The sequence below is a fragment of the Pteropus medius genome, unplaced genomic scaffold (assembly GCF_902729225.1).
Source record: "Pteropus medius unplaced genomic scaffold, Ma_sr-lr_union100, whole genome shotgun sequence".
In the NCBI taxonomy this organism is placed as follows: domain Eukaryota; kingdom Metazoa; phylum Chordata; class Mammalia; order Chiroptera; family Pteropodidae; genus Pteropus; species Pteropus medius.
The window spans coordinates 21,295,108-21,315,594 of record NW_024351729.1 but is presented as its reverse complement, the minus strand read 5'-3'; the positions used below and the strand labels follow the sequence as shown (position 1 = coordinate 21,315,594).

General features: G+C 43.1%; 1 long non-coding RNA gene across 1 annotated transcript in view; it reads left to right on the top strand.

Moving 5' to 3' along the window:
- The window catches only part of LOC120587638 (uncharacterized), an 89,090-nt gene that overhangs the window by 33,610 nt on the left and 34,993 nt on the right, over window positions 1-20,487 (top strand). The window contains exon 2 of the long non-coding RNA XR_005649054.1: window positions 8,643-8,761. This is a non-coding gene — a long non-coding RNA (uncharacterized LOC120587638). The remainder of the gene's footprint in view (window positions 1-8,642; window positions 8,762-20,487) is intronic.

Below are 20,487 nucleotides of genomic sequence, written 5' to 3'. Positions count from 1 at the left end.
ATTTTGTAAAGCTGCCTCAAATGTTTGTTGAGTGCTAACAGCTCCCTGTGCCTCGTTAGGAAAGGAGCTATTAACAGTAAAGTACCTCTTATGGGCTGGCACCGTGTTGCAAGATTAATAAATGTTATCTGTTTGATCCCACCCAACAAACTCAATACCTTCAGCTAGGTATGATTTTCTTCGTTTTCAGATGAGAAAAACTGAAGCTCGGGGAACTCGTCCCAGACCAAGAGCTAAGAAAGCGGTAAAGCCGGCATTTAAACCCAGTTGGCGAGACCCCTCCAGACCGTGGCCCTCCAAATGATAACGTGAGAGAGAATGCGGAAGAATGTCAGGAGGCGGGCGAGATTAGAGGCAAGGGAGAGATGCGGAAGAGAGAGGACTAGAGAGACAGACAGACAGAAAGAGAACGAGAGAGATCCAGACTATGAGAACAATCGTAAGGCAGAGGAGGCTGAGGGAGAAAGAAAGTGAGGGGGAGAGGGAGAGGCCACCGGTGGAGGCGCAGTCTGACCGTAGGTGATGGGCAAAGTCTGGTATTTTTCTCGTCTCGCTGAGGCTTTGGCGGGATGACCCCCTCTGTCTGCTGACGCATGCATCTGCTTTTCCAGCTCAGGGTGTTCCGCGCAGTTTCCTGAAGCCACCACCCCTCCCCTGCGTCCCTCTCCTTGTTCTTTTTTTCCCAGCCTCTCCCAGGTCCCAAGGTTTGAGCAAAGCCTGTGCTCCGGATGTCTTTGGTTTGCTCAGACAATTGCTTAATTGCTATTTAAGAGAACTGATGCAACTGACCTTTAACACAGGATGGTTACTTACACTGACATCCAAAAAGGGAAAATAGACTTCCTTCCATGAGTGGGAAATTCTTTTCGCAGGAGTTACAACAAGGACGAAGCACAAGCAGGTGGACCTCAAACACGGGCCCAAAGAACCAAGGGACAGAACTAATTCTCTGGATTGTCTTTCTCTAAGGGCTGGTTAGAGTTTTCAAGGCCATTCCCAAGGGTCCTTAGAACTCAATGACCTTGAGTGAAGCTTTCCTTCTAGAATAAGAGGGGGCCAGAGATACCTAAATGATTTGCCCTTTAAAGGGTTTTAGAGCAGTCAGTTCTCAAGCGACTCCTGCTCCCTGGCTTGCTCCAGGAGGCAGGTGGCAACATCTCCACTCTCCCACGGGGTGAGTGATGAGAGGAATATTTTATCATTGACAGTGTTAGAATTAATTATTGATTTTCAGTTCTCTATGGGCCGGGCTCTCCTATTGCCCACACCCATGAAAGACCCAGCTCAACTCTCCCACCCTGTGCGTCATTGCCCAAGTTAATCAGGCACAGCGGGTCACACGGCCCAATGGTGAGGTCCGGCTACACTGCTGTTTCATTTCTGAGGAAATTCTCTGTGTGCTATATCCCATGTCCAGTAAATAAAGTCTTGGGTCAAATATCACTTCCCCAGAGAGTCCCTCCCAACGACTTTCCCTAAGGTGACCCATTTCCTTTCCCAGGCTCTCTCCATGTTATGCTGCTCTACTTTATTTCCTTTAGACTTGACTTTCTTAATTTTTCAACCCAGGTCATCATTTGGATGGACTTCGACCACCATCGACTCTCTGTCTCTACAATAATCCTGTGCCTAGAACAGAGCCAGGCTCCTGTTAGACTCGCGATAATGTTCATTCAATACATAAAGGGGAAACACAGAGGTCAGGATCCCTCAAAGCCCACTTCCTCTCCTCCGCAGCCTCTCCCTGCCTTAGTCCTATCCCCAAAGGGTGCTTCTTCCTTTTCCTCTTTCTCTTCTTTGTTAGAGTGGAAAGTGTCATGTCCTTAATGCCATCTGCCTGGGTATAAGTCGTTCTCTGCCTCTTTCTGGCCGTGAGCTCTTCTGTAAACTGCAAATGCAACTGTAAACATGAATGAATAGGATTATTTTGAGAATTAAATGAAGTAACTATATGACTGGGCCTGGCATATCTTAAACATTTGATTTGTATTAATTCTCTCGTGTTCTTCTCTTTTTCCTTCCTTATAACTTAATTCTCTGCCTTTCTCTCACCCTTTATTCTCTACTCGTAAATATTCTACTAGAGTTATCAGCAGGATTTATATACTTGGACTGAGTTAGGTAGGCATAAGAGCTAGGAACGTTGTCCCTTCCAAGGGGAAGAAAAGTTGAAGGCGGAGTGTTCTGAGAAATGCCAGCAGCAAGACCAAGGAGGAACCGAGAGAGAGGGGCTGGAGGGGTAAGGCAGTGTGTCCAGTGGTGATGTTCAGAGACATGGTTAGGCCAGCAGTCCTGAGAGCCTACCCTACTTCTCCTGGAGCCCACTCTTTGGTTGCTCAACTGGGCAAGTAGATTTGAAAACATTTATTACATCAGACGTGATGTGGAAGAAAAATTCCTGGATCGGGAGTGAAGAAGCTTGTGTTCCCACACCCCACATCCCTTTCGGCTCTGCCACTGGCCCGCCTCAGGGCCTAGAAGAAGTCCATTGCCCTCTCTGGACCTCATCTTGCCCTCTGATGATTAAAGTGAGACTAGCAGTGTTAAAGTTGTCCTCTAGCTCTGACGCGCCGTGGCTAAACCAGACCAAAACATTTTCTGCAGCTATTTTAGAAAAGGGAATGAGAGCAGAGAGCACTGGAAGCTTAGAGAAGCACCATTTATTTGCAGGATTTTTGTTTGCTTTGTTTTGTTTCCTTTCCAATAATCTTATCTGCAGCACAGATTCTGTTAGGCTGGGATTTGTGTTTTCGCTGCCCTCGGTTGGTGGATTTGTACTAATGTCTGTCTGAATTTTCTCCATCCGACTTTTCCGGGGTCTCATCTTCTCTCTGGTGGAAGCTTTTTTCAGGCACATGAGAGCTGAGATTCCTCAGAGGTGCCTGTAGGTGGATGGACTTGCCTCTTTTCTGCTATATTCATCTGAAGCCACGGCAACCCTCTCTGGGCCAAAACCACTCACTAATTAATACATTTCGCAGGGTGAATGGAGCGCTGGCACCACCGCCAGCTTGGGGCAGCTCCCAAGCCACAGGCCTTGCCTAGTGCCCAGAAAGAGTCCTGCCTGGAGACAGTTTGTGCCAGTTTTCCTCCATGCCAGTGTCTCACCCTTCTGACTTGAACCCGGAAACGTGTCCCCTGCCAGCGTCCCCCAAAGCCCCCAGCTGTGTCATTCTCTCCTTCACCTGCTCCCACTTCCAAGGAAGCACAGGACACAGTCCTGTGGCACCTGATCTATTTTTTATTCTCTCTTCTCTGGGCGGAATGATGGATCGACTCTGGAAAACCCATTAGAGAAGGGCTGAGCCATCCCGTGTTTCCATCAGGCCTGTCCAGGTGACTTTGAGTCAAGCCACTGAGAGCCATTTGGCTGCAGGATCATCTCTGTGGGGCACCATGTTTATTTGGGTCTATGACCTTGGACTCAGAGGAAAAGATGAGGAATCGGTGACACTCAGTGCCAAAGCCCCTTTCCCCATTCTTCTCACCAGGGGACTTTTGGGAGCCTCTTTAATTTGTAGCCTGTTGAGAGGCACCCAGTGCCCATGATGGAATAGTTCGCTCTACCCTGCACTCTAGGTAGCGTTCTTCCTTACCTGTCTATGCCAGGCCAGTCTGTGGGCACAGTTGTCCAAACTTTCCAATGAGGTTCCCAAATTGCTGGGAAGCCAAGGAAAAAGTTGGAAGGATAGGGGGCCAGAACGATGGATTTGTTTTTATCACAGCTTTGGTTTGCTGAGGGAAGGGCTTGTCATTTTAACCTCACAGTGGTTGATGATTGGGCCTTCAGGCTGATGTGGTTCCCTCTCGACTCTTCAGACAGGGCCCCAACTCTGCAAGCCTGAAAGATGAAATTTTCAGCATCCTTGGTAAGGATCAGACCTTGTATTTATCTGGCTCAGTCTTCCATGGCAGAGCAATTACCTTCTCTCCACATGTCACTAGTCTTATGCACTGCAACTATGCTTATCAGGGGTCTTCTTAGACTCAAAGACCCAGCCGAAACCTCACTTTCTTCATGAACCATCTTGTTCCCTACAGTTCTCTGCAATGTCTCATTATTTTCTATTTTCTTGTATTATTCTTCAAATGATTATGTTACCATAATTATCACTTGACTCATGAGCTTTTAATCTCTTCATCTGCTCTACTGAATGTCCAGCTTTTTTTTTTACAAGACACCAAGCCTTGTATATCTTTGTATTTCCCATTTTGATAGAAAAAAAAGCTGGCCGATTATAAACGATTATTAAATATTTTCTGGTTGTGCCAAGACAGAAATATCGACTTGCTTGGTAGTTCTATTTCTTTAGATAAAAAAAGAAATTGACTTTCGAATTGGGTATATTTATCTCAGACAGGAGGCCAAATCAGGTGTTAAACATTGCTGGGTGAGTGACTCAGAGCTAGGAGGATGCCCAGATGCCAGCTGGGAAAATCTCGACCAGGCCAATGAGGAACTGCCAGGACCTTCTTTGTGAAGGTCTCATAGACTTGTACTTTTCTCTAAGAGTGATGTTGCATGTCAAAGAAATTAATGGTCTTATCTCAGCTGACTCATTTGCTAGGAAAAATGGGTTCATATGGCAACTCTTAGATTGGCCCACATTTTGCCTCCACCAAAAAAAATATATATATTGTGTTTTCAAACTAAAGAGCCTTAAGAATTATAAATTTTCATTTTCTTGGCATCATCCATTGACCTACATCTGGTTTTCACTATAACATGTTTGTGATGTAAAAAAATGCCCATAAAGTATAATGCCAGAGAAAAAGAGAGAGACATTTTAGAATTTATTAAAATATGGCCATCTAATATCCAACCTTCTCATGTGCTTAATACCTTCTCTTCTTAGCCTATGCTAGAAACAAATTGCCTCTTTATCTCTAAAATACTTCATTCGGTGTTCAAAGCAACCTATTAAATTCTAATTATATCATACTATGCATGGCATCTCAGGATATCAATTTTCTCATCTAGAATATGGAGTTGGACTAGACATTTTATGTAAGATTATCTTCAATTCTACCATGTTTTCATTAAAGGCTCCCTCTCACATTTGCTAATCTCTCTTTTACTGCTCTTTGGCATGGTTAGGAGAAGGAAAAGCTGCATAAAGATTTGGGGAGTGGGGTGGGACTAGTGTCCACGTTACAAGGGAAAAAAACAAAAGGAGGAGAGGTGTCTTCAAATCAATTCCGCAGGCACTAGCAAAGGTGAAGGAGGTAGGGAAGGGAGGGTGGAAATTAGAGGGGAAATCATGTTTTGTGCTTAGTAGAATTGCAAAATAGGCAAAGTTGGCCTAGAGTTCTGGCCACACAGCTCCGATGCCACTACCACCATGATTTATGTTCCCGCTCATTGGAGCAGACCAATGCCTGGGGAAGGATGGCCAAGGTGGAGAAAAGGAGAATAATAGAGAAAACTTGGAAAATGGCTCCAAACCTTGGTCTTAGCATCATGGGTCTGCCAGCATCTAGATAGTATATGTTACAAAAAAATTTTCAGCTTAATCATTTTCAACCAAGAGCCAACAAATGGGAAGAGTTTCTGGAGCTGCTTTTTGTGTCTGACTCTCCTTCTTTAGGAGCAGATGTCATGATACAGGGGGCACTGTAGTCTAAAAAGACTTCATATCGGAGTTGAACCTCAACTGTGAATTCAAATTTTGGGAAGATCATTTCCCCTCACTGAACCTCAGAGTCATATCAGTAAAATGAGAAGATGGACTTAATTTTCCAGATCCTCCCAAATCTTATATTTTGCTCTACCAGGAACAATACTGTCTATTCGGCCGCAACCAGAGGGTGGAACAGAAACAGAGACAATCCTGACTGTTCTCTATCACCTCACCCCCAGTTTCTGCCTCCTTACTTGGTTAGACAACCCATTCGGCCTATTTCCTGGAAGCTTTTCCCCTTATTTTAGAACTTATGATAGACATGTCAGGGGCAATATGAGCCCTTCCATGAGTAGTGCCATCCACAGAAACCTCTGTGACTTGTGACCACCTTTTCCCAAAAGGTCTCTGGAAGTAGGAATTCAGTAAGCAAGTGACTCCTGAAGGAAGTGGCTATTGTTTGTGCAGACCATTGAGGAACCAAGTGGATATCCTGGGAATATTGATGACAGAGAGTATGTCACTTGCAGTATACAGCAACTACAGTAAACTTAACCTTCTCAAGATTTGGGTTTTCTAGAAGAGAACTTTTCATTCACTTGATTTCTTGTCATGGTGTATCTAAGGAACTTGAAAAACAATGCTAGAGAGGGCAGAGAAGATTAAGGAACAAGCCGACCCCTGTGACTACACATGTGATTATAAACACTGGCCTAGAAACCAGAGCACACTGCGATTCCAGCCTTGAGTATTTTATGTAGGGCATAATAAATGGTCCCTCCACCTTATGAGAGATCAGAAGATGTGACCTGAATCAATTGAAAAGCAAGATTATGATCTTCTGCTCAGTAGGGTTATATGACTTAGATGCTAGAGTCAAGTGAACAAGAAAATATTTTCCAGGAGAAGGGTCAACTCCTTTTTTTATAAGTTAAGAGGCGTGTTGTTGTTATTGGGGTCAGATAGTGGAGCAAGATGATTTCTATGTCACCGTTACCTAAAGGAGAGCACTTCTTGTGAAAAATATTTTGTTGAGTCCTGCAACCTCATCAAAACTTTGTTCAGCAAGAGCAGAATGGAAGAAGGGCCCATTTCAAGTTGAAACAACTGAAGAGCATTTAAACCTAGAATCCGAAGACCGTGGTAATGATTTGTTTACTACAATTTTATACTACAGGTAACAACAACAACAACAACAAATCCATCTTAAACTACAGTCATCAAAGCCACCCACATGGCAAGAACTGGTTTGTTTTTCTAAATGTCAGGTTTTTCCTGCCACTGCAATGTCTCACACATCTTTCAAGAGGCCTCCCTTCTATGACCTTACTTTCACTGATGACCAAAATGGGAGCAACTGTATAAAAAGAGCAGATGAATACATTTTATTCAGGATGAGACTAAAAGCTGAGGACACCTGCATTAAGGCTGGAATAGCCTGAAGTCTTTCTGTATATCTGATAACACAGCTATCCTTGTTATGCAGATAAACAGGAAGGAAGAAGAAAGGAGAAAAGAATGAGGTCTTCTGAGTTATGAAGAGTGAATGAGGAGCAGCTGGTGGATTTTACTAGGGACATCTCCTAGGGAAAGATTATGTGTCTGGCAGTGTATCTTCTAATAACCTCTCCTTCCAAAAAGAGGCCCAAATTGTGACAATATAACTCTGCTTCCACTGTGTGGAGGAAAGTGTAGTTCTGAGTGAGGCCTGTAGGTCTTAGAGTTGGAAGAGGTTTTGAAGATTTCCTGACCCATTTTTCTATGTGAAGGTTTAAAGATTGGGAAAGTTATCTGATTTCCTTGGAATCACAGAGGCAGTGACAAAAGCAGACCTGGAATTCAGGTCTCTTGTTTCCCAGTCCAGACCACAATATCCAGCCACAAATACTTTACGTGAATATTTCATTCGTGTCTGTGCACTGTCTTCTAGAGGACCTCTACCCTTAGTGTCTATTCTCCAAGTCTTATGCCTTCTGATTCCATCTCCAAATATAACTAACTGGACCAGAATAAACACTTGACCCAGGGGCAGTGCATCCATGAGCTAGAGAAAGACTTATGGGCTGTCTCTAAGTATTAGGTGGACCAAGCAGAGCTTTTGTATCAGAAATTGCAGAGGGCGAATAGTCCTGGGCTCAGACCTAAGCCAGCCAGTCCTATAACATGGGGCAGGAGGCCTCCTAAGAGATGAGTTAGCAATGTGGCCTTTCAGAAGGCAACAGAAAATGAAGCAACTGAGCAAGACAGCCAAGGGAGAGGAGTGACTGTCTTCCCCATTCTACCTGAGACTTGGCTGTGTTTCTGACACCAGACCAGCATCTTTTTCACATCTCAGGCCTAGGCTATGTCCTCCTCCATCTGTTTAGTTTAGCATGGACCAAGATGTTTGCACTTGCTTTCCCACCTTGCCTCACTTATAGGGTTTTGGCACTTTTAGCTTCCATAGCAAGAGGTAGAATTTGCCATAAAGATGGCATTCTTACCAAAAAGAGAAAGGAGGCCACACAAAATAGAACAGTATCCCCAAGAACATCAGGCCCTCTAGTGCATCATTCCAAAATCCTCTACTTGGCATACTTCTTTCTCTAGCCACTGTTATGCCAATCAGAAATATGAGTCTTTGAATGGCTGTGTATAGGCATCATTGCCTCAGCCCTATGCTTTACGCTTCTCACATCCTGCCCTGGTATTGTCAGGTGGGAATGGCAACACTTGCATTGGGAGAAAGTTAATGTATGAGAGGCCACCTTTGACTACGGAAGAATAGGAAGTGATGGATAAACCCTTCTCTATTGTCCCCCAGACAGATGCTCCTAAGACACACTGTACAAAATTATACCAACTGATCCAGCAGCACCAAGCACCAGTCACCTGTAGTGATAGTCAGCTCTTTAACTCATCCTGGAACTGCTTTCCATCTTTTGATATTTCACTCCCCCTTGTCCTGTTCCTCACTTTCTGGGATCATACACCCAAAGCAACTACCTGACCTCAAGTCTTGGTCTCACACTCTTTTCCTAGGGATCCCAGGCCAAGACACTGAGAAAAACTGTCTGTGACCCTTGCAACTAACACATTCCTGATTAATCATAAGTTCTTGAGGATGGTCACCCAGAATCGATACGGATCTGATCTTTTATGTAAGTACCTTCAGTAATGGTTAATTTTATGCATCAACTTGACTGGGCCACTGGTAGGTGCCCAGACATTTGACCAAAGATTATTCTGAGTGTGTCCGTGAGGATGTTTTTGAATGGCATTAATGTTTGAATGGTAGACTGAGTAAAGCAGATTCACCTCTCTAATGTGGGTAGACTTCATCCAATCAGTTGAAGACCTGAATAAAACAAAAAGCTGGACAAGAGAGAATTCCTCCTGCCTTCTTGAGCTGGGATATTGATCTTTTTCAGTCTTTGAACTGCAACGAAAACATTGGGTCTTGAGCTTGCCAACGTTCACACTGGAATTTATACCATCATCTCTCCTGGTTCTTGGGCCTTCAGACCTGGACTAGAACTAAACTATCAGCTGTCTTGAGTCTCTAGCTTGCTGACTGCAGATCTGCATCTTGAGACTTCTGAGCCTCCATAATTACATAAGCCAATTCCTTAAAATCTCTTCTCTCTCCACATATAATGGTCAGTGTTCTCCAGAAAAAGAGAACCAGTAGGAGATACAATCCAGAGAACCACAACTAATACATTCGTACACAGCTCCAAATTAAAATTCAGGACATTGTTTCTAGAATTAACCAGTTCAGGCTGAATCTTAAGAGTTTTAATATACCAATAGTCTGTGACCTTTTCATAGGGTAGATAATCCCCCAATGCTCTAATTATTCTCAACCATTACTTTAATGCATAACAGAAATTGGGGGGCAAAAATTTAGCTAGAAAAAACTAAATTTCCTCGTTTTGTGTTGTCCTTTTCTCCTGTGTTAGATTTTTGTGGAAATCAGTGATTGTTTGCTGTATTAGTTTCCTAGAGCTGCCATAGCACATTACCACAAACTAGGTGGCTTAAAACAATAGAAATTCATTCCATTATAGTTCTGGAAGCTAGAAGTCAAAAATTAAGATTTCATCAGGGCCATGCTCTCTCTCTCTCGCTCTCTCTCTCTCTCTCTCTCGCTCTCTTTCTGAAGGCTCTAGGGGAGGATCTTTTCTTGCTTCTTCCTAGCTTCTGGTATTTGTTGGCAATCTTTGGTGTTCATTGGCAATGGCAGAATAACTCCCATATCTTCTTCTGTCTTCACATGGCCTTCTTCCTTCTGTGTGCCTCTGGATCCAAGTCTCCTTCTTCTTATAAGGAAATTAGTCATTGGACTAGGGCCCAACCTAATCCAGCATGACCTTGTCTTAACTCGATTATATCTGCAAAGGCCTCATTTCCAAATAAGGTCACAGTCACAGGTTCCGGGTAGACATGAATTTGGAGGGAGAGCAATAATCAACCCAAGAGGGTTGCTGAGTAGTCGTAGGATACAATTGGCTGTTCTCTGTACCTGGTGAGGTGAGGACAGCATTGCGGTAAAAAGAAGGAAAGAGGCTCAGCAAATGCAAATGGAACCAGGCCCTGTGTGGCAATGACAGTGATCATAATTCTAAGCCCAAGGAGTTGTGAGGCTGCCTGGAATGCCAGCTTCACGTTTGCCAAGGGGAGACAGTCTTAACAGACTTTAGGGAAATATCTATGATCAACCACAGCTTCTGGACCCTGACTGACATGCTCTAGCTTTCTCCCTGGGGGGTACCCACAGTGTCAGCTTCCTAGGGGGCAGGATTAGCAACGGCTTTCTATTTAGAAAGGTCAGGAGTAAATATCCTCAAATAAATGAGAAAATAGGTAAACAAGGAAAACAGTTATTTTTAAGAGTGAGTCTTGGCTAACACCTAATGGAGACTCTGAGGAATGTTGGAGAACATTTGAGGGGAGGGAGAAGCTTGTTTGAGAGCCAACGATGACATTATGAGAGAAGAACTCTTGAGAGCATCAGGAGTGTTTCTTTCCACTGTGAGGCTTGAACAAGTCCTTTCACTCAGGATTAGTTTGATTGGAGCAGAAAAGAACTGAGTCATCCCAGAGCCTGTTGTCCATGGTTCTGCGATTTGAAATTGTAACTCTTTGAAAGAAAGGACCACGTTTCTCTTATTTACTTTGCGTCCCCAAGCCAATAGTAAATGACAATAATAAATGTCACTTAAAAAAATACCCAGTAATTTTTATTGAATGGATGTTAGGGATAAACTGGTTAGAATAAAGAGAGGCTATTCATTTTCGAGCCACAAATTGGAACCCAGGAACCATGTTTTCCATGGTCAGGGGAAGGATATAAATGGTGGAACATTGGATGTTCATTGAACAGATATTTATTAAGCATCTACTTTGTGGGATACGTTGTAAACAATGTTGAGAGAGAGAACCATGTGGAACTCTGCTTCAATTTGTTGTGACCTCTGCTTCAATTTGTTAACATAATGATGGAAATAAATTGAACACTCTCAGGTGGTACAATAGCTTGAGTAAAAAATTTTAAAATTTTAAAAAAAAATTATAAAAAGCTCCTATAACATCTGTACGACATATAAAAAGGAAAAAAAGTGACTCTTGATTAGGATAATCAGAGATGTTTTCATTGAGAAGCAATGCATTATCTCAGGAAGCTAAAAACTACATATAATATTGAACTTTTGAATATCTTAGAATCCATTATTTTGTAGAAACATCCAGATTTAGGGATGACTTCTGAAACATGGCCAGTCCTTAATTTGGGAGACCTCCTGCTCTGCCCTTACTCAGAGTTCAAGTTACTATGTACTATCCTCTAGGAAAGGTGCATTCTACCGGTTAATTTGAATAATACTGTGCAGCATATCCAAAAATCCCAACCAAGGCCACCCATTCCACTCAGAATGGGGATCATCAGTTATGGTGTCAACTTAGCATCTGAAAGATGATAGTAAAAATTGTTTGGGCATGAATTGCTTCTATCCGGTGTCTTCAGTAGCACTCAGAGAAAACCATTGGCCCTCTCTAATTCAATTGCTCGTTTGGCCGTACATTCTAAAACCAATACCGAAAGGGAAGTTCCACAGAGGGCTTACAGGGACCACCCACCTTTCCTTAAATCTACTGGAGATTGTTTAAGATCTAGAACTCTCCGTCAGAAGCTGCAATTACCTTGGGGCTCAGAAGGACATGGATTCCACTTCCTAGACCACAGCCAGAATAAAGTCAGTGGAACTAAGAAAATTACAGACCAACCATTAGCCCCCGTGTCTTTCCCTTCTTGTTCGTTGGCTCTTTTATGCATCTTATCGGTATGGAGGACTTAATATCTCGGCACTGTGTGAGAGAAGGAGAGCCAGACTAGAATAGGGAATAAGTTATATCAGTGACTGGCATTTAATATGAACACATGTCACTCTTTCATTTAAAAGAGACAAAAACTCGACAAACTGACTTAAATAAATAAAAACATTGACTGAGTTATGTCATTTAAAAGTTCAGACAAGGCTCAATCCAAATACTCAAACAAGAATCTTTTCCCCATCATCCAAACTCCAGGGCTAAATTTGCAATGGACATATCTGGGTACTTGACCTAGCCCTGAGCCAGTTAGTATAGCCAGCAGTATGAGATGAGCTGATTGACCAGATATGACTCGTGCAACATCACCTGATTTCACATACCTTGAGAATGGGAGAGGGATGATTTCTCAAAGGAAAATAAGGCTGATGTTCCAGTAAAAGTAGGAAGATGATTGCTGGGAGGCAAGAACAACACATGTCCACTGTGGAATGTAACAGAGCATTTTAGTCATGCCAGGTCCTAGAGCTCTGAATAAGGACTTTGGGGTGTCTATCATTTTTATGAAGCTCCTACTGAATCATCTACTTGCAGTCTCTCTCTGTATCATGTTGCTTAATGCCGTTGTTACTGGGAATACATATCAACCCTCAATTTCAAGTTCTTAATAAGGAGAGCTGGAAATCAGGTTCATCAATAAGAGTAGTTTCCTAAGGTCCCAGACTGACTCTGGGATGGCATAGCAGGGCGAGTTCCAGAAGTGGTTACTATCATATCAAGGATCTAAAATCCAAAAAGAGGGTCCCAGCCAGGCCAGACCTTTGGAACTCCCTGCGAAAGACCTTTCCTGGGCCTGGCCTCACAGCCTTACTTTTCCAAGTAATGCACTGAGCTACTCTCTCATATCCCTTGCATCAGATGCCAAAGTAGCCTGTCTGTACTCATTCCCTTATTCCAACTTCTTTCTCCAAACATGAGCAGTTTTTTCCTCATCCCTCTTGGTACAATTGCGTGTTTCCACCCAGAGGAGTGAAATGGTTTGTTGTTGCTGCTCTTGCTCTTCCCCCATGCAGTTACTTCAACTGCAATTTGATGTCTTCAAGCATTGGGGAGGGAAAAGACATATATAATTAGAAAAGTAAATAATGATACAAAGTCCCTATTACCGAGGTTTTCAAGTCAGAAAAACAATAGTGCTCAGAGGGCGGAAATGAGCCCACGCACTGGAGAACGGAGACAAGGAACTGAAATCATGGAGCAGGGCAAAGCCAACTCACACAGCAGGACTTTATGTCTTGCTCAGATGAAAGAGTAAGGCACTCGGGTGGGACAGAAGCCAGGGATGGCATTTCTGGTGACTCTCAGCAGCCTCCACTTCCCCAATATACTTAATCTACAAAGCTGGCATGTGAGCTTTGTGCTAGAGCCAAGTGCATTCAGAGATAGCAAGACCTCCTGGTGCTCACCTCCTTCCCCGTCTTCAGGTCAGCAGTACTGACCTTTAGTGGATCTCAGGACAGTCTGAGGAATGGTGTGATGGTGTTCTTCAAGTATTCCTGGGCCTGCATGGGAAAATTTCCCTGGTTGCTTTGCTCTTCTTCAGTCATTTCAATTTACTATGGGAAAAAAAAATCGATTTGCAAAAGGTAAAGTTCAAAAGGCCTGGTTCCATAAATCAACTTTATAGATAACCAAAGTCAGACTGTCCCCCCAAAATTCCCTCACTCTGGGAAGCACAGAAGAAAGTATATAATGATCTGCACACGGACTAGTGACCAACCCTGACCTCACAGATGGATTTTTTTTAAAGGTTGTTATATTCTTAAAGGTTGTTTCTACATGACCCCAACAAAGGAAGTTAAATAGTGGAAAATTCAGCTAAATCTCCTGATTGTTTTATCAAGAAAGTCCAGTTCTAAAGTTAGGCACAAAGCATTTACTTCAGGAAGATTCCATTTTATTCAGCAAAGACTTCTTCAGTAATTGGGGGTGCCCATACTGTGCTAGTTTCTATGAACAGTGGAGAAATGTTTGTATTCTGACCACTCCCCTCAAGCTGCTCCTCATTTGTTTGCTGTGATAAATGTAGGGATGGGGGAGAGATAGTAAATGCTGCAAATTTGCATAAACTCCTGTGCCTAGAAATTTAATGCAAATCAAGCAGATCTAAGAGACCCAGAGAGGCACTTTGATTTTTTTCCCTCCTTTCAACCAGGAAGCCCTTTAGTGTGTGTTATTGGAGAAGACGCTGTGTACTGAGCTCAGCTTAGGCTCCGGGGGTTACTTATGAAGGAAAAAAACATGACCCTATCCGGGAGGAATATTCCATCTCATAGTCATGGGGATAAAGTGAGAAAATACAGGCAGGTTGGGAAAATACGAAAGGAAAAGAATTATTTTGCATTATTAAAAACATCATGAGTAAAAGGATGTTGGGGTGGGTCCTGTGGGTGGTGTGGAAGAGGTGGGGGGTGGGTGAGAAAAAGAGATTTGGGAAGATTCCTGGAAAAGCCAAAAGTAGAGTTAAATGTTTGAGTCCTGTGGAGAATGTGGCTTGGCAGAAAGGGGAGAAGAATAATCCAAGGCTGGGGGAGTAACTTGTGAGGAGGTAGGGAAAGCCGTGTGTATCGTACACACATATGCACGCACACACACACACATACATGCACACACACACACTCACCTTCTTACTCTCGCATCTTCCCTAGGAGGTCTGGAAGCAGAGGGTTACTCTGTCCTGTTATGTCCTTTTTCTCACCCTGTCCCTCACAAGAAGGAAAGTGGACAGAAGCAGATGGGAGCTTGAAAGCCAACCCTCCAATTTCATGCTGATGTCCGCCTAGGGAAGGAAATCATGAAACCTAATTGCTCTCTCAGAACAACACTGGTCTAATTTTCCCATGAGGTATCACAGGGTATTGAGTGCAATTGGTCACAGGGTCGCCAGAGTTCAATGTCAGTCCTGGCGCTAGGTTCCTGCATTACTTTACCCCTGGCAAGTGAGACTGCCTGATCTCAACCAGTAGTCTCAGTCCCATGCCAAACTCTGAGACCAATCTTGGTTTCTGGCAGAGGTCAACTTTTTGTCTACTTTTGCCTTGCTACTGGCCCAGCTTGACTGTGGATCCCTTGTACCTCGATAATCAGGTTCTTGCCTATTTCTTGACCAAACCTCTGTCTTAAGCCCTAGCTTTCTCTTAAGTTGCTTCCCTGGCTTATGTCTCCATCTGCAATGATTGAAATCCAGGCTTGTTTCCCAGTCTCCCCAGGGAGCCTGCCTTGGAGCCCAGTCTCATTAGCAGCCGGGATGCCCTGCCTATGACCTCTAATTTAGTCCCTGCCAGATTGTCCCTTAAGCCAGCTTTCTGCCTATTCTTATTGATTGCCTTTCCCTTGGACCTCCAGTAATCAAGGTGTCGTTTCTGCCTGAAAAGACTCTCTGGATCTTAGTATCTGCATCCACCTCAGCCAATGGTGCTCCTACTCTCTTGCCACTTGGAATAACCTTGGATTTATAACTTATATCTCTTGATGCTGATTCCTGGACTTACTTCCTATTCAGATCTATTGAGTTTCTCCAACAAAGAGTCTGTCTGGGGTTCTAATCACAGCTTACTTAAGTTTGCCCACTGGCTGATGCCTGAGATATAAGAAAGAACCCACAGTAACAATATCTTTTACTTCTCAGATACTCAGTCTCTGTAGGACTAAGCTCATCTGATCTTCACAACAGGCAGAATGATTCTTTGGCTTGATTGACTCAGAATCAACATAATCCTTCCCACATCTCCCCCATAAAACACCAAAATTTCAGTCCTAAAATTTATTTGCCTCTTTGATTTTTTTTCTTATTGAAGTGAGTTAAATGAAAAGACAAAAAAATGGCTACAATTCCTGGCATTTCTTGGGGAGAGGTGGAGTGAAAACTCCCAGGACCTCATAGCAATTCTAGACCAGAGAAGAAGGCTAAGAAGTGTGTGGGAGAAGAGCTCAAGGCATTAATCTCCATGGCTCTGTTGCTATGACAGTCACATGATTTATAGAATTCTCTCCCCTCAAGTGTGAGGTGGACCTACTGAGTCTCCTTTAATGAACAGAATATGGGAAAAGTGATGGAATATCATTTCTGAAGTTAGGTTACAAAAAGACCGTGGCTTCTGTCTTGCATTCCTTTGCTTTCTCCCTTGCCCACTTGCTCTCTCTCTCTCTCTCTCTCTCTATATATATATATATATATATATATAGCAGAAGAGAACTGCTCCTACAGGGTAGACTGTTATGGGGTGGCCTGAATTTCATTAGGACAGAAGCCAAAAATTGGTAGGAAGGATCCTGTCTGCAAATGTTTTATTTTGTTAACTGTATTAATTTTGTAGTAGGTCACCAATATATCAATTCAGGATATTGCCCATAAATATCAACTTTCTGGCTTGTCCTGAAATATTGGATGATCTGGCCACACCTCGGCTACACTCCTACACTGGAACCACTGCCTTGCACAAAGTAAGGACATGTGCTATTCATTTTGTCATAGTCCTTACCCAGTCCACTTCACTAATTTAAGCTGGCTGGCATTTAGTTCACAAACGATGCTTTACTTTAGCCTTCTCTCTGATTCTGTTTGAGTTGCAGAATTCTTTGCATCTTCAGAGGACACTGTGACTCAAGAAAACAATATCCCTGATTTTCCGCCTCTGCAAAAACACCTTGGATAAAACCTAGGAGTTAGTCCATAGTAGGTGTTCAATACCAGTTTCCTTACTTTCCTACCATGCTCTGGACAAACACATTTATTAAAGTCCTTGTGAACCTTTTGCAAATAACAAACGCAATACACTTGCTCATTGTATTATTGGAATCCTGGGGTGACTCCAGAGCTCCTCTCCCATGTCCCAAGGTCTAGCTTAAACTAAGGATATCATACTGAGCAGAAGAAACCAAGCTCAGTTCTTACAAGGTGTTCAGTCCTCTGGAAAACTCAAGAAGATGAATATTGTTGAATAAATGTAGTGGCCCCACTGAAACGGCCTTTCCAGTCCCTTCCAGACATAAGTCATTAATGCCATCTCTTTTAAGAGATTCTCTTCCTTTTTGTTTCTTCTCCCTTCCTGTTCTTGGGCCTAACATAAGTGGGTCTTCTTAGTCTTTTTAGAAAGCACAACACTCTGGATTCTAGATGAATCCTAGGCTCACCAGAGCTTTGGAAGAGCGAAAGGAGGTGAAAGTGGCCCAAGGAATGGTTTATCTCATCTCTGCATTTCTGAAGAAGTTCTTCATAACTTGCCCCAGAGATATTTACTACCCAAGCTCTTGGAACAGGGAAGAAGAAAATAGGAAGAGTGAAAACAGACGTGTAACTTCTCCAAGAAGAAAGACAATGTCTGGATTTGCAGGGCCCACTGGTCTCCAACAGTAATTCATGCTGTCCTCATGCACGTTGGATGCATGGTCTGGCTCTGGCATCTGAAGGATGGCTCCTGACCAACGGACTCTAGAGGAAGCAGAGGCTGAAGCCTAGGAGGGTCTTGGCCAGAGCCTCAGCCATGACCTCAGACCTTCAACTGCACCTGAGTACACATTTCCAAGGGAGATGTGCTCTCAACAGAGGAACGGCCGCTCTGGCCCATGAGGTCCCTGTGAGATCACCCCAGCTGGTCTAAATTAGACACACACTCTCTTTTTTTAAATCCCAGTACATAGAATCTCCTTTTTTCATTCCTGATTCTATACTCTGACCTTCTGCTAAATCGACTTTTTTAAATATAATTTTCTCTTCTGCCTACCTAAATGGTTCCATACTGAATTTGCTGAGCAGCCGACACATTCGTAAAAACACTCAAGCAAGCTAAATTCACTTCTTAAGCCAGCTTCACACCTGAGCATAACGAAGGTATCCCGCCCTCAAAAATAAACCACTTTCCTGACAAATAACTTCCTGTTGCCAAGGGAGAATGTGCTACATTGCCCACTCTTCTCCCTCTCTTTCCTCTTTTCTTCTTTCTCTCTCTTGAATTTAGTTTCCAATGAAGTCGGATCCCAAAGCCCGAATAAGTGGAGGTTTTATGTTGTCTCAGCTGAATAATCCTGGCTAACCCAAGCACACAGTGTTAACACGTAATGTTTACACGTTAGGTTTGCTGACGGCTGGACTGATTTCTGTTTCTCGCCCTCTCTTTCTCTCTCTTTCTCTTTACAAACCAAGAGCTGGAGGTAGAAGAGAAAGTTTGAATCATATTCAAATTACGGTATAAAGAAGACTGGTTTCAAAAAAAAAAAAAGAAAAGAAAGAAAAGAAAAGAGGAGAAAACAAGATACCTAGCCATCTTTACTTTTTGTTTAAACTTTTTAAACATTTTTACTCTTGAAAGCTGTTTGCTTTTGAAAGATCTTTTGATCCTTTGCTTCGTCAAACTCTGGTGTGAAAAGAGAAAAAAAAATGTAGGCATGTACACAAATACGCATCCTTATGCTGTTGAGCTCATGTTTGTCTTCTCATAATTAAGGAGAAACAAAAACTGACCCAGGGAAAATGCTCACCCAGCTTTATTTCTAAAGATAAATCTTCCCGTATCCAAACAAAAATGATGAAAATCATACTTGAATATCTAAAACCGTTTACTACAGGGAATTAGTTACCTAGGTGATGGAAGAGTTGAGAAGTTAGACAAGAAACAACAAGGTAAATCAGAGGACAGCAACAGCGGGATGCAGCTATCACCCGCTAAGCTGCAGGGGCAAAGGAGGAAGTGACGTTATCAGAACTCTGGGGCTGGGACCACCAGACAGAAGCTGGAACCACAGCACAACTGTCTAGTAAGAGCTGGAGTTCAGGAAGACAGGAGAAACCACAGAGAAGGTGAAAGAGAAAAACATGGCTTCTCTATTCTTCTTTCTCTCCCATCTCTACTCAGTACCTCTCGCTGGGTGAACCTAGCTGGAAGCCAGCTGATCTGGGAGCCTAGGAAATGTAACCTGAAAACAATTAGCCCCCTGAAGCACCCAGCAGAGCAGAAGAACATGAGAGATGCCGCTGATGAAAAACAGGCTCAGAACCCAATGCTTCTCCCATTTCTCCCTCCTCTGTGTCCCCACTGCCAACATCCCCACCAAACCATTGAACAAATAGGATGTAAATTCTAGAGAGACTGGAGATTGGGACTGCAAGGAAAGTTGCATGAGAGTGAAACTCAAGTTCACATCCAAATTCAACTCTATCAAGTTCTAATCCTGGGCGTGTTTCTCCCTAATCATTAGGGCTGCCACCCTGTCTATTTTGTGTGTCCAATCCTAGCCTGTGTGAAATACAATGAGTTCCTAGCAGATCATGGAATATTAGAGCTGAAGCTGAGTTAGTACAAGTACTTAGTCCCATTCTTTACCAAAAGAAATGACTAACCATGTAAGAGGATATAGGGTCAGAGAAGAGATATTGGAACATCTTCCAGGATGTCCCCAAAGGCTCTTTTAAGCTTTCTTAGCAACCAGACCTTGCTATAAAAGTGTCCCCTGCTCCCCCATGCCCATCCTCCATCCCCTAAGGCTGGCATAAAGCCTCTAGAGACAGATGTGTCAGAAGACTGTTCTATTCAGAAAGCCTCATAAAAGAGTCACGAATTTGCTCATAAATAATCCACTCAGGATGGAATTCAACAAATCACAGCTAAATCCTCCTTTTGGCAAAATGCTTCCATCTTAATTATAACTGTATTATTGCTTGTATTACCAAACATGTCTTTCTCTGTCCTTAAAAATGGAGGAGGAGGGGAGAAGCAAAAAATATAATGTAAACAGAGGGATGGAAAATTACCCCAGTAAAGTATAATAGCTAAACAATGACTAAGGAGGCTGTGATATGTATGCATCAACATGGACCCATGGGTGTAAACAGTGCAGTGGAAGGGAAATGATGTGGGTGAACTAGACAGAGGTGGGATTTAGGCTGAGGCAGAGTTTCCTGTCGCTGGCGGCAGGCAAAGGTATCATTAGGAGGATGGCTGAGAGAGCTGGGTCTTTTCATCTTGGCCTGGGAGGCACCGACTGGGCAGGGACTAGACACAGCTCATACAGCCCAAACATTTATGACCCTCCTAATAAGACTGAGAGAGAACAGTTAGGCGGGATCTGAGGCTGGGTCGCCTGTGTCAGACAGCCTTGGTTCATAGCTCTGTTCTACTTCTTGCTTGTTTTGTCATCCTAGGTAAATGCTTTACTCCCTTAGAACTTCAAATTCTTCATCCATAAAATGAGATAATCCACTCAACAAATATTTGTTGAACATCCACTATGTTCCAGGCATTATTCTAGGTCCTGGGGATCTGGGGAAGGAGAGGTAGAGGGAGGACCTCCTTGCTCTCAAGGAGTTTATATTCTGGTGGAGAGAGAAAGATAACACACAGATTAACAAATGAATACGGAATGTAGTGGTAGCAAAGAGAAATAAAGCCAGGTAAGAGGAAGAGAGAGAGCGATAGCAGAGGGGTATGAGCTATTTAACAGAGAAGCCAGGAAAGAGCTTACTGAACATGTGACATTCTAACAGATATGTATGGAAAATAAG